At 44.6% G+C, this 13,876-nt stretch overlaps 1 long non-coding RNA gene across 1 annotated transcript; it reads right to left on the bottom strand.

Annotated features, from left to right (window-relative positions):
* Positions 1–2,058: 2,058 nt before the first annotated feature.
* On the bottom strand, positions 2,059–13,795 carry LOC311611322. Its single transcript, XR_014793101.1, has 3 exons — positions 13,568–13,795; positions 6,316–8,809; positions 2,059–4,181 (listed from the first exon to the last, which is right to left on the bottom strand). It is a non-coding gene; the product is annotated as an uncharacterized lncRNA (long non-coding RNA).
* Between the last annotated feature and the right edge of the window lie 81 nt (positions 13,796–13,876).

The following is a 13,876-nucleotide window of genomic DNA, read 5'->3' on the forward strand; positions in this document are numbered from 1 at the left end:
CATTGTTGATGTTTCTATCTCTCTCTCCCTCTCCTTTCCTCTCGGAAAACAATGTTTTGGTTTTTTTTAAATAAGGCAGATTTGGTCTCTGATGGTGAAGCTGACAATCTAGCAGGTACAAGAAATACTGAGTAAGAAGTTTTCAGTGTGATGAGTCTGCAATGGGACCAGCAGGGTGGTCCAAGAGGATATCAGCAGGGAGCCCAATGCAGCCTGAATGTGCAGGAGAGGCTCCCAGAAGAATGGTAAGTGAAGACCTGGAAGATGAATGGTTGCTAGCCAAAGAGGAGAGGGGAAGGTGGTCTAGGCAGAAGAAACGGCATGTGCAATGGCCTGTGGCCGGAAAGAATCTGACCTAGTTAAGGAACCAAAAGAAATCCAGAATAGCTGGAGCATAGACCAGTCTGGGGAAAGTGCAAAAGAGGAACCTGGAGAACAGGCAAGGGTCAGACATGTGAAAGAATCTAAACATTGCCTACAGGACAACAGGAAACCATCAGTTTCCTCGTCTGTAAAGGGAGAATGATAATAGCCATCTCACAGAATTATCAGGAAACAAAACAAGAATAAAAGTGAAAGGTCTTTGTGATCTTTGATACATTACAGGGCCTGGCCAGTGTGGCTCAGCTGGTTGGGTGTCTTCCTGTGTACCAGGGGGCTGTTCATTGGATTCCAGGGCAAGGGCACATGCCTGGGTTGTGGCCTAGATCCCCAGTAGTGGGTGTGCAGGAGGCAGCACCAATGTTGTGCTCTCACACCAATGTTTCTCTCCTGCCTTTTTCTCTCTCTAAAAGTCAATAATTAAAAAAAAAAAAATTATAGGAATACTACTAACATTATAATATTAGCAGTAATTATAAGCTATGCTGCCTTCTTAAGTAATAGAAGTTGTAGTTCAGATCTCCTACATGGGAATAGAAATAGTCTATAAAACCCTGACTTACTCAAGGGAGCGGATGGAAAGGTCAGAAGTTTACTTCAGTCGAAACTTCCAGTGTGAAGTTCATGAAGCTGAGGGGTGAGCCCCGCTGTCTGGAGCAGCCGCACGCCATTTATGGCCATGTGTATTTCCCAACTCCACACTGACTCCCAGCACCACTGCCAGAAAAGAGCAGAATTCTGCCGCCTCCTCACCTCTCCTGCCCCGCCAGCAGAGCCACAGAATTCTCTCCTCTTGATTCCTCCCAGCCAGAGCTGAGGCCCACACCTCCTGTAGACGTGCCATCATTCCACACACGACACTCCTCTGAACTGTTCGTGGAAAATAATTACCCGGGTTAGCACCTGCATTCCATTTTTAAGGAAAAATGCAACAGCTTTACAAATAGGTGACAGTTTCATCTCACAATGATTCTGTGAAGTAGGCTCAATAAAATCTCAGTGGATGAAAGATCTGAGCAGCACTGATACACTACCGTGGAGAACTTGGTTCATTTGGGCCACTTCCACTCTGCCGGCAACGCATTAAACATTCCTGGAGTACGGAAGGGCAGGGCTGTGGCAGGTGTGGGCATTGGGGTGCAGCTGCATCACCACAACCCTCTTCCCAGCTCTGGTCAAACCAACCAGGCGCGCCTCCTCCCCAGAGGTCACTACCATAATGCCTCACACTGCTGCTCACCAGACATTACCAACTTGCTTTTTCTTTTCTTTTTCCCCCACCTATGCATTGCTGTTAAAGTCTTTTTGGAAATTTAAATTCAGTTTTTAAAAACCAAGATATTTCCATGTTTCCAACTTTAGAAAAATCAGATCTAGCATAAAAATGTCTGGAGGTAGGGGGTCGGGGCAGCCGGGGAGAGGTCAATGGAGGACAAAGGAGGTTAATGTAATGCTTTAAACAATAAAAATTTAAATTAAAAAATTCTGGAGGTGACCAGCATATTATGCCTCAGTCACTACTCTCCCTAGGTTCGTGGTCGGCAAACTGCGGCTTGCAAGCCACATGTGGCTCTTTGGCCCCTTGAGTGTGGCTCTTCCACAAAATACCATGGCCTGCGTGAGCCTATTTTGAAGAAGTGGCATTAGAAGTTTAAGTTTAAAAAATTTGGCTCTCAAAAGAAATTTCAATGGTTGTACTGTTGCTATTTGGCTCTGTTGACTAATGAGTTTGCCGACCACTGGCCTTGATGGGTCCTTTATGAAATTCAGGTGACCGGCCTAGAATATCTTGAGTTTGTACCCTTTTCCATGTAGACCAAGTCTTATGAATTAACCTCCTTTGTGACCTTTTCACATGCATAGGGCTTACTCTGTTTGAATGTAACTTTGGGATGTTTCTGAGACCTTTGTGTGGATGAGAAAAGAAGGGTTGGCCACTCCAGTCCATCTCTGATGGATCTTAAGTTTATTTGCAGCTACTTCTCAAGGGTAGGGTGGGGGGGAGAGATTTATTCCAGCAAAGACTTCTGTAGGTACTCCTTTCCATTGTCTCCTTTGTCCCATTCTGGTCCCTTTATTCATTCATTCATTCATTCATTCATTCATTCAAGATTCAGAACACTTAAGAAATATCGATGAAGGTGCTGGGACAGTGGCCCTAAACCATTTTTAGAATTATTATTTTTTAATCCTCACCTGAGGACATGCTTAGAGAGATGAAGGGAGAGAGAGAGACATCAATCGGTTGGTTGCCTTCCTTATGCTCCCTGACTGGGGATCAAACCAACCACCCAGGCATGTACCCTGATCAGGAATCGAACTGGCAATCTTTCGTTGCCGATTGTTCAACCAATTCAACCACTCCAACAGGGGCTCCTTTTTTAGAATTAGATGGAGAATTTAAATCCCACTTGTGGGTATATACCCAAAAGAATTGAAAGCAGGACTCAAGGATCCTACTCACAGCAGTATTATTCACAATAGTCAAAAGGTGGAAGCAACTGTGTCCGTTGACAGATGAATGGATAAACAAAATGCGGTACATATGTACAATGGGCTATTATTCTGCCTTAAATGGAAGGAAATTCTGACACATGCTACAACATGAATGAACCTTGAGGACATTGTGCCCAGTGAAGTAAGCCAATCACAGAGACATACTGTATGATTTCTTATATAAGGTACCCAGACTATTCAAATTCAGAGAAACAAAAGTAGAATGGTGGTTGCCAGAGGCTGGGTGAGGGAGAAATGGGGAGGTTTTAGAGAGAGAGGAAGGGAGAAGGATAGAGAGATAGAAACATTGATTGGCTGCCTCTTGCACATCCCCCATCAGGGACCAAGCCCCACAACCCCCACATGTGCCCTGACTGAGAATAGAACTGGTGACCTCTTGGTTCATGGGTCGACACTCAATCACTGAGCCACACAGGCCGGGCAGGGAATTGTTGTTAAACAGATAGAGTTTTCAATTTTGCAAGATGAAAAAGTTCTGAAATAGTCAACAATATTGTAATGTATGGTGCCAGATGGGTCCTGGATTTATTGAAGTGTCGTAAGTTATATGGGTGTCTAATCACCGAGTTGTACATCTGAAGCTAATATATTGTATGTCAACTGTAATTTAAAACTAAAAATTATTTTTAAAAATAACTTAAAAAATTTTTAAATGTTCTCAAGATCTGTTGTACAATAATATGAATATACTTAACATAGTTCACTAGAACTATAAACTTAAAAACAGTTAAAATGGTAATTTTTAAAACCTCAATTAAAACATAAAAATGTGCCCTGGCCAGGTGGCTCAGCTGGTTGGAGCACTGTCCATACACCAAAAGGTGTGGGTTCAATTCCTGGGAGGGCACATACCTATGTTTCAGGTTCAGTCCCCAGGTGGGTGCATACAGGAGGCAACTGATTGATGCTTCTCTCTCACATCAATGTTTCTCTCTCTTTCTCCCCCTTTCTCTCTCTCTACAATCAATAAAAATATATCCGCAGGTGAGGATTAAAATATGTTTTATAAATATAAATAAATACATATCCATACAAACATATATGTGCATTATTGGGTGTAAGAAGACCTGAACACTGCTCCAACACTGACTTGTGTGACCTTAGGCAAGACCCTCTTAGGAACTCAGGTCCTCTTCTGCAGAATGGGAGGTGGAAGAGGTGATAAAAGCACCAGTCTCAGCGTAAGGCAGGCAGATGTGACAGCGCTGGGGGGTAACTGAGTGCTCTGCAAATATCAGATAGGGTCATCATCTCAAACTGGCTTCTGTGGTGACCCAATAAATCTTAGATAAAAAAAAAAGAGAGAGAGAGAGAGGGAAAAGGAGGGAAGAAAAATATTAATAAAAATTATATTTTAATTCAACAATTAATTTCTTAATGTATTTGTTTTCCAATAGGATGTAATTAAATCCACTCCTGTTTAACCAAAAGAAACCCAGAATAGTTAGAACAGAGAGCAAGCCCCTGCTGGCTGGACTGCAGACTGCAAGGAGAAAGCCCAGGAATGCTGGGATTAGGGGCGATCCATCCATATACTCTGTTTACACAATTATGCCTCCATAAATATCATTCACAGCCAAGTTATTTAGTCTTCTATAATTAAGCTTCCATTTTTTAAATTATTGTCTAAAGTTTTACATATGTCTTCTTTTTTATTTCTTTTTTTCAAATGTTTTTATTGATTTCAAAGAGGAAGGAAGGGAGAGGGAGAGAATCGTTAATCGGCTAGTTCCTGTACACACAACCACCACCCCGGGCCCCAGAGATCGAGCCCACAACCAGGGCCTGTGCCCTGACCGGGAATCAAACCATGACCTCTTGGTTCATAGGTCAATGCTCAACCACTGTGCCACCGTGGCTGGATGTGAGATTATTTCTTTCTTTTGTTAGCCTTTTATTTTTATTTTATTGTTTAAGGTATTATAAATAGTAGTACATATGTCTCCTTTTTTCCCTTCATTGACCTCCTCCTGGCCTCCCCTACCACCTGGCACTTCCACCACCACCACCCCCCTTGCAGTGTCTTGCATGAGATTATTTCTTGAATTATTCCTTCAATGATGGCTTTCCCTCCAATTTTCCATTTCTCTAGAACTCTTCTTAAATGTTAGTCCTCCTAAGCCACCTCTAGCTTTAAAAAATATTTTAATGCCTATTTTTCAGGGTGTTTTTTTTAAGGGTATTTCTTTAATTTTTATCTTCCAACCTTTTGAAGTTATTATTATATTTTATTTTTAATTTTTTTAGCCCTAGCTAATTTGGCTCAATGGATAGAGCATCAACCAAGGACTGAAGGGTCCTGGGTTCAATTTCGGTTAAGGGCACATGCTTGGGTTGCAGGCTCCATAGGGGACATGTAGGAGGCAGTCAATTAATGATTCTCTCTCATCAGTGAGGTTTCTCACTCTCCCTCTCCCTTCCTCTCAGAAATCAATAAAAATACATTTAAAATTTTTTTTTACATAGGCAAAAGGATGGTGAAGGCTTGGGGCAGGGGATGCAGTTAGACTATAAAGGGTAAAAAAAAAAAAAAAAAAAGGTGGGGGTGGGAGGTGGAGAGCCGTGGTTTGTGACACTTGATCAATTTCTGTGGCGTAAACACTCCTACCGTGGCCAATTTTGAGCTACTAATGTGATGTCACTAAACGCGGATTTGAGAAATGTACGTACTGATTCTCCCAGCTGGTACCAGGACACTAGCGTTAGCAGCCCACTAAGAAAGGAACAAAAGTGAGATGTTCTGTTCTACATGATTGCTGGTGGTAGCAGGGGTTTATACTTTTGTCAAAATGTATCAAACTGTATCCTTACATGTTTGACACATTTTTTGAAGTATAACTTACATGCAATAAACAATTATGATGTTTCAAATGCAATATTAGCAACAACCAAAATGCCCAATAAAGGATTGGTTATGTTAGCTTATTATCTATCCTTTTGACAGACTATGATGCATCCACTGAAACAATTCAGGAGATTTTTGCAAAATAATTTTCTCTCTTCTGTCAAAAAACATTTATTTTTTACCATGTGTTTGCCTATGCAAATTCTGTAAACCAATAAAGAATGTCTGACTTTTTTTTTTTTTTACAAATTGAGTTTTGTTCTTTGTATTTAAAAGCAGTAGATAGCAAGAAGGCTGAGCCCAGATTCTGCAGCTGGACTATCTGGTTAGGGTGCAAATGCTGGTGTCACGCCCCAGCTACGTGACTTGAGCAACTAACCTACCTCTTTGAACTTGAGCTTTTTTACTCTAAAAGGGGCACAAAATAGTACCTATCTCGTAGAGTTGTTGTGAGGATTAAATGAGTTAATATATGTAAAGAGCTTAGAACAGTACAAAGAGTGTGAGCCTTACAAATATTAGCAATGATTTTCATGAGGCCACGATACTGTTTGGACAACAAAAATGCTTACCATGTGCTATACATTTTAGGGGATCCAGAATTTATAAGACAAGGCCTCTGACTTCAAGGAACTTTGCAGTGGTTCTCATCAACGGGGGTGGAGTGAGTTCTGCCGCCAGGGAAAACTAGGCAAGGTCTGGAGACTTCTTTTCTCCAATTAATCCTCACGGGAGGATATTTTTTCCATTGATTTTTAGAGAGAGTTGAAGGGACAGAGTTGGGGAGAGAAAAACATCAATGTGAGAGAGATACCGTGATTGGTTGCCTCCCACGTGCCTTGATTGGAAATCGAACCTGAGACCCTCCTGCGCATGGGCCAATCCTCTACCACTGACCCACACCGGCCAGGGTGATCTGGAGACATTTTTTGTCAAGAGAAGGGTTTGCTACCGGCATCTAGTGGGCAAAAGCCAGGGATGTTGCTAAAAAAAAAATCCTGCAATGTACAAGACAGGCCCCAAAACCAAATTATTTGGTCCAAAATATCAATAGCAACAAGGTTGAGAAACCTTGAGTCAGTCTATGGGGATGAAAGATGTGTGTGCATACAAATGAGAAATAACAGAAAAAAGATATATTAGTCTCTGACCTCAGTTCCTAGCAGAGCTCCTAAAACCCTTATAGTTTCCTAAGTGGTAAGAACACTAGGAACCTCTATCTAATATTTGGTGTTTTTTTTCTTTTTTTTTTTAATTCCAGAGGAAGAGATAGAAACATCGATGAGAACCACTGATTGGCTGCCTCCTGCATGCCCCCTCCTGGGAACCGAGCCCACAACTTGGGCATGTGCCCTTGACCGGAATTGAACCCGGGACTCTTCAGTCCACAGGCTGACGCTCTATCCACTGAGCCAAACAGGGGAGGGCTAATATTTGGTCTTGGACTCCATCGCTGACACAGGACTCCTAAAACCCTGTACATTCCATGTAATAAGAACATGAGGAGCATGCTGTTTTGAGGTGACTTCCGGTGGTAGTGGACATGGGCTGGTCACCAGAAAGACCAAACCGCAATTAGAAGTTGAAACTTTCAGCCTGCTGCATCCAACTTCTCTGGAGGGGAGGGTCTGGAAGCTGAGATGACTGATCATGCCCATAAAAATTCCAGGAGGAGGGAGTTGGGGAGCTTCCAGGGGTTGAGCACAGCCATGAGCCGGGGGGTGGTGCACTCCAGCTTCACAGGGACAGAAGCTTCTGCGCTAGGGACCATCCCAGACCCCACCCTCAGCGACTCTTCACCGGGCCGCTCATCTGTATCTTTAACAACCTGGTAAATGTAGGCACCTGCTTCCCTGAGTTCTGTGAGCCGCTGTAGCAGAAACCAAGGAAAGGGTCAAAGGAACATCTCGTTTGTAGCCAAGTCAGACAGAGGGGGTGGGTAACGGGGGGGGGGGGGGGGCCTGCACTACTGTGATTGGCATCTGAGGTGGGGGGCAGTCTCAGGGGACTGAGCCCTTTAACCTGGGGAATCTGAGGCTACTTCCAGGCAGTGTCAGATGGACTAAAATGTGGACACTCACCTGGGTCAGAGAATTGTTTGATGGGGGAACACCCACACATTCTGGTGAGAATATGGAAACATACAAAAAAGCTGGGTTTTCCCCAAAACGACAAAGCGGATAATGGAGACCGAGTGCATTCAGTTAAATAAAGGAAAAAAGAACCGAAATAGAGTAGAGTCCTGCCACGCCTGGCCAGGAAAAGGGGCCTCAGAGAGCTCTGAGTTTGGTGGCCCAGTGGGCACACTTCAATGATTTTCCCCTTTTAGCTTATTCTATTGGCACTTTTTTAAAAAAGGTTAAGCCAAAGCTAAAAGGCTTTTTCTGCATTGTTCTGTGTGAAATGCCTTCCAGAGCCAGTTCAAATGTTTGGTTCATCCTATTTCTTAATGCAACCTGTTAGAGTTGAACCAATTTAAAGTTCTTAAAAGTACATTTTGAGGAGGGATGACAAAAGTGTTACAAGGTAATACCTCGGCTTTCATTTAAATCTGAACTTTGTTGGGAAAAATATACCAATTACTTTAATGGTGGACATAGTTTAGCATTACAGGTGACTCCTGCTTAACTCGATGCTTTTCAAAACTTTGCCAGTGAAAAGCACGTATTACTTTGATAATCACAAAAAGAACCGAGAGGGGATAAAAGAGGATTGAACAAATGAAAAGAGAAAGTGGCTCAGGGAGTTTGGTCTGCCTCCAAGCTCTTTGGTAAACTCGGGAGGGGCCGGAGGAATACTCAATAAGTAATTTGTCCACCTCCCTCACCTCTGAGGCCCTCCTAGCTTAGAACTCAGGAAGCTCTTGTCTCTGTACTCTTACATTATCCCACCCTTCCTTCCATCCAGTCCGGGGTCGCTGTCTCCTTTGGGGAGGAGGATACAGGAGAGAGAATCACCACCTGCGCTCAGAAGATTGTTTATGGAGGTCTGGTTGTGCCAGGTGCTGCAGGGTCCTGGCCCTTGAGCTTACACATCCTTCTTCAAACATTCTCCCTATTTCTTTTCCTGGATTAAAAAAAAAAATAATTAAAAAAATATTTTTGATCAAGTAATATGTGCCTGTTGTTGAACATTCCCATGTCATATTTGAAATGCCCTGGAGGGTGAGGAAACAGTGTTATTATAGTTGAATGAACAAATTAACAAGAGTACATTTTAAAATAGTTTTTATTGATTTCAGAGAGAGAAAGGGAAAGGGAGCGATAGAAACATCAATTTGAGAGAGGATCACTAATTGGCTGCCTCCTGCACACCCCTCCTCGCCTGGGAATCGAGCCCACAACCGGGGCATGTGCCTTGACTGGGAATCAAACCATGACCACCTGATTTATAGGTTGACACTCAACCACTGAGCCACACTGGCCAGGCCAGAGTACATTCTTGAAGACAGGACAAGGAGGAAACTCCAGGCAGGGGACATGCCCAGGATAGTGACGAGCATTTCTTCAGGATACAGTGACCTGGCTGGACTGACTGGACCGAAGGTCCAGCGGAACACTGGAAAGGGAGGCAAAGTCATAAAGAGCCTCCACAAAGCCAGACGGTCACTGCTCATGGTCACACGGACGTGCTGCATGCTTCGTGATACACACTTCTTCCCTTCGACACATACGTGAGCACCTACTGTGTGAGGCACAATTTTTAAAAAAATATATTTTATTGATTTTTTACAGAGAGGAAGGGAGGGAGGAGAGAGATAGAGAGCTAGAAACATCGATGAGAGAAAAACATCGACCAGCTGCCTCTTGCACACCCCTACCGGGGATGTGCCCGCAACCAACGTACATGACCCTGACCGGAATCGAACCTGGGACCTTTCAGTCCGCAGACCGATGCTCTACCACTGAGCCAAACCGGTTTCGGCTGTGAGGCACAATTTTAAGCACCAAATAAGACAGACAAGATCCTTGCTCTCATGGAACTTGCATTCTAGTGGCTATGGGGAAACAGAAAGAAAAAAAAAAAAAGATAATTTCAGGTACTGAGAGATGTTCTGCAGATAATCAAATAGGGTCCTGGCATGGAGTAGCCGTGGGAATTACCTTAGATAGGTTGGTCAGGAAAGGCCTGACAAAGTGACATCTGAATCTGAGATAGGACTAATGGGGAGAAAGAGCAAATACCAATGTCCTCAGACTCACAATCATGGTGTACCCAAGGAATAGAAAGGATGGAGCCTGGTGAGCGCAGGGACGGGGCAGAGAAGACCAGAGAACTCTTTTATTATACAATAATGGTCTCTGCCTACAGACAACAATGGTCTCTGCTTATGGGAGTTGAAGACGAAGAGCATTCTGGAATGCTCTCTCTTTTCTAAATTACGTAGACCAACTATTGTGTGAGAAGTCAGGAAAATGGCTATGAAGTTTGCCCCATCACTAAGCAAGAGGACCCAGTCCTCCAAACATATTCACCTCCCATTCCTCCTCATCACCAGTGAGGCCAAGGTTTAACCCCTCACCAGTCGGCCTTGCTCAGGAAGAGCCTCAGATGTGTTCTTCTCTCCTGAAGGGGCGTGAGCGGCAGCACACCAGGAGGGGAAACGCATTGGTGGGCACCTCCTGGCACAAGACACTCGCACCAAGCACCTCAGAGAGGAGCCTGGTTTTGCGCAGGCAACCCATTTCACAGATCCAGATCCAAAAGGTTAAAAAACGTGATCAGGATCATACAGCAGGAAGTAGCAGAGTAAGAGTGAAACTCAGTTTTTCTTTTTCTCAATTTCATAATTTCTTCACCAGACATGAATAGTCCTGACATTCAAAAAGTTAGAGAATAACATATCAAAACCCACGTACTCCACAGAGAGGTGAAGAAATGCAATTTGAGCCCAGCTGGTGTGTCTCAGTGGTTGAGTGTCAACCTATGAACCAGGAGGTCACGGTTCGATTCTCCGCCAGGGCACAGGCCTGGATTGTGGGCTCCATCCCCAGTATGGGGCTTGAAAGAGGCAGCCGATCAATGATTCTCTTATTGATGTTTCTATCTCCCTCTCCCTTCCTCCTTGAAATCAATAAAAATATATTAAAAAACAACAACATGAAGCCTCCTATGTACTGCTTTCTTCATTCTTCTAAACAACGGTCTCTGATTCCTTCCACTTGGGAGATACTGCAGATAGTATCCTAATAGGTACCAGTGGCACTTCCATCTTCTTCCAGTCACTAAGTTCAATGAATTCTGATATCTATTTCCACTATTCTTCCTACCCTTCTCCTTTCTATAAGAATAATTCATCTGGATGATTACAATGGCCTCCTAACAGGTCCCCCTGCATCTACTCATCCCCCTTTCCAGTCTAATCTTCATATTACAACCACTGGCCTTTAAAAAATATATATTAAAAAAAAAAAAAAAATATATATATATATATATATATATATATATATATATATTATTGCTTTCAGGGATGGAGAGGGAGAGATAGAAACATCAATTATGAGCCGAATCCAATTTGGCTCAGTGGATAGAGTGTCAGCCTGTAGACTGAAGGGTTCCAGGTTTGATTCCGGTCAAGGGCATGTACCTTGGTTGCAGGCACATCCCCAGTAGGGGGTGTGCAAGAGGCAGCTGATCGATGTTTCTCTCTCATTGATGTTTCTAACTATCTCTCTCCTTTCCTCTCTGTTAAAAATCAATAAAAAATATATATTTTTTAAAAAGAAACATCAATTATGAGAATCATTGATTGGCTGCCTCCTGTGTGCCTCCTACATATGCCCTTGACGAGAATCAAACCTGGGACCCTTCAGTCCATAGGCCACTGCTCTATCCACTGAGCAAAACCGGCTAGGGCCATGGTAGGGCAACTGCAGCTCTCGAGCCACATGTGAATGTGGCTCTTCCACAAAATATCACGGCCTGGGCAAGTCTACTTTGGAAGAAGTGGCGTTAGAAGAAGTTTACTAAGTTCAAAAAATTTGGCTCACAAGAAATTTCAATCGTTGTACTGTTGCTATTTGGCTCTGTTGACTAATGAGTTTGCCGACTACTGGGCTAGGGCAACCACTACTCTTATTAAAACCTTTCAACAGCTGCTCTTGCTGTGAGGAGAGACAAATCACTTGAGTGGCACGCAAGGTTTCCTGTGGCCTTTTGCCTGTTCACCACTCTGGCTTTATCTCAACCCGTGGTTTTAGAGGCCCCACCTTCTGGCAGTTCCTTCTAATCTCCCCGCACTCTCCAGCCTCGGCCTTTGTACACACTGTTCCTTTCTGCTCCACCTGAGTAACTTGCTTCCTTTTCTCAGGTAAGTTTATCTTGAGTCCCCTGACTGTAGCATTCCTTGGTACCTGTCACGTTGACAATTTTACATTGATTTGTGAGATTAATTAATTACTGTAGCTTCTCTAATCAGCTAGGGACCAAGAACTACTTGCTTAGTCCAAAATGCATGCTACATAGGTAATAGCCAATGTGTACATAACATATTTGATGCCAGGCTGTGTTCTTAGCACTTAACATCTACTAACTCACATAAGAACTCCCAAAAGCCCTTTTTGAGGTAGGTAAATTAGCCTTTTATATATATATAAGCAAACTAAGTCACACAAGAAATGGCAGAGATGGGCTGTGGTGAACCCAGGTAGTCAATATGGCTAGAGTAGGGAAATTATTCCAAGAGTTCTATAAACTGCCGAAACCGGTTTGGCTCAGTGGAGGTCCCAGGTTCGATTCCAGTCAAGGGCTTCTACCTTGGTTGCGGGCACATCCTCAGTAGGGGGTATGCAAGAGGCAGCTGATTGATGATTCTCTCTCATCGATGTTTCTAGCTCTCTATCCCTCTCTCTTCCTCTGTAAAAACAAACAAACAAAAAAATCAATAAAATATATTTTTAAAAAAATAAGAGTTCTATAAACTACCTACATCCAATTAACCCTCGAGGAATATAGTGAAAATGTAACAATTCAGACAATGCTTCACGTGCAGCCCATGCAACCATATCAGGGGAAGTCAAGAAACTGCACTTTTTCTTTATGTGCATTTTTACTAGGGAAGGCTTTCATTTGTTCCTTCCAGAGCTTAGAACTTAAAAAAAAAAAAAAAAAAAAAAAAAAAAAGGCTAAGAACCACGATCCTTTCCACCTGTACAAGATTCTTTCCGTTCCCTTTAAACAGGCACCTTCACAGGACGAAACATTTCTATTCCTTTAAGTACCTGGCCACTGTGGGTGGAGATCTAAGAGGAATTCAAATACCCACCCCATGTGAGTTAAGAGCTCGTAACAGCACCGGCCTCAAATCCTATAAATGTCTTAGGGAAGTGATCGGTCTTCACCTCCTCGAAGGGGGAAGCTGAGTGCAAGGCCCAGGGCAGTCAGGAGCGCTTGAGTCCAGTCCCAAGCAGGCCACGGACCCGCAGTGTGGCCTCGCACACACGTTGCATGCCCTCTCTGGGCTTCCGCTTCCACCTGCAAACTGGAAGTGGAACCGCATGGTCTTCAAGGTCCTGCCCTGCCGCTGAACCTGCTACCCAGTAGGTCCCGCCATTAAAGCAGCTTCCTGTGGGCGCGGTGCACGGCTTCAACGCCCCCCTCCCCTCCCCCGCTCAAGCCCGCGAAACCCTCTCCAACACGCCCCTCCGAGGGCCGGCGCTTCCCCAACCGCAGCCCGGACGCGGCCCCGCCCCTTCCCGGGGGCGTCCCATGCTGCCCCGCGCCGGGCTCCCACAGCATCGGGGCACCTCCCGCCTCGCCGAGGCCCCGACCCCGAACTCTTCCCCCCAATTCTCCCGGGCGCCCTGTCCTATCAACGTCTCGTACCCCAGCCAATCCTGCGGGCCCGGAGCCTGGCCTCAGGTCCACTCTCCTCTCAGCGCTCCGCCGGTGTGAGACCGAGGCCTTTACCCAGCCAGCCCAATCAGCGCCCGGCTCTCTCCGGCCCTCGGCCAATCCACGCAGCCCATTTTCGCTGCCCGCCCAACCAACCCGGGACTTGGAACCAGCGGGCGAATGGGTGCAGGGCGGCCCTTCAACGCAGGCCGCCTGGCCAATAGGGAGCTCCGCATGGCCACGGCGGCAGCCAATCGGCGTGGAGCGCGGTGCCGCCGCGGAGAGGTCCGGCCCGAATAT

The sequence above is a fragment of the Pipistrellus hanaki genome (genome assembly GCF_964339955.1).
Source record: "Pipistrellus hanaki genome assembly, chromosome: 16".
Classification (NCBI taxonomy): domain Eukaryota; kingdom Metazoa; phylum Chordata; class Mammalia; order Chiroptera; family Vespertilionidae; genus Pipistrellus; species Pipistrellus hanaki.